Source organism: Lissotriton vulgaris, chromosome 6 (genome assembly GCF_964263255.1).
Source record: "Lissotriton vulgaris chromosome 6, aLisVul1.2, whole genome shotgun sequence".
Classification (NCBI taxonomy): Eukaryota; Metazoa; Chordata; class Amphibia; order Caudata; family Salamandridae; genus Lissotriton; species Lissotriton vulgaris.
Genome location: NC_141694.1, coordinates 1,237,629,339 through 1,237,630,567, shown reverse-complemented (window position 1 = coordinate 1,237,630,567; position 1,229 = coordinate 1,237,629,339).

Here is a 1,229-nt window from a genome sequence, read left to right as displayed (position 1 = left end):
AGCAATTAATTTACGGATATATGTCGTTACAACGCATACTTTTACAACGCATACCTTTACAACGCATTTTTTACACCGCAACATCCATTACAACGCATTTCAATACAAAACATGCCATTACAACGAATTCTTTGAAACTACCTTTACAACGCATTCCACTACGCATACTACATTTACAACGCATACCATTGCAACGCATACCATTACATTGCATGTATGGTAAGTATTGGATAGTGTAGGGGTAAAAATTACTATTCTAACTCCAGGGGGTGCAACAGTAGCGTAAGTGTTGGATAGTGTAGGGGGAAAAATACTATTCTTACTCCAGGGGGTGCAACAGTAGGGTAAGTGTTGGATAGTGTAGGTATGCGTTGTAATGGTATGCGTTATAATGACTGCGTTGTAATGACATGCGTTGTAGTGGTATGTGTTGTAGTGACATTCGTTGTAATGGTTGCGTTCTAATGGCATGCGTTGTAATGGATGTTGCGTTGTAAAAGTTTTGTTGTAAAGGTAGTGCGTTGTAAAAGTTGCATTGTAAGTGTTGTTTCCCTTAATTTACAGATCCTCTGTACATATAGTACAATTATGCTATTACATTACAAGTAAATTAAATATGCCAATGGGTATACACCAATCCTACCACATTTGAAGGAGAGAGCACAAGCACTTTAGCACTGATTGCAGTGGTAAAGTGCGCAGAGTCCTAGAAGCCAACAAAAATGGATTCACAAAACAGGAGGGTGAAGGCAAAATGTTTGGTGATGACCCTGCAGAAAGGCCAAGTCCAACATAACTCCCCTCCAGCCAAAAGGCAGAGGAGACTAATCAATATCTTGATGGTCTTCCTTGCTTAGGCAATAGAACGCATACAAGGCACTGTTATGCAGGGATATTTATCACTTGTATGCCACTTTGAAATCAGTTGGATCCCTCTGTCTACACTCTGCTGAGCCACTGAACTGAATCATGGGGACCCCTACTCCTCATGTGTGTGCCCCATCTGTGAAGTACCCACCCTTAACGTGCTTAGATATGCATCCCAATAGGCAGAAAGTCTCACCATGGCCAACAGACTTCAGTCCCAAACGCAAGGAAAGTTCTGCCCATAAGGACAGTAACTAACATAGCCCACTGACAGCAGTAAGTGTCAAGAGCCAGGCCCAAGACCATCGAGGGGGCAACAAACTCGGGTGTTAGGCACCCTTCTTCCATTCTCCTTCCCACCA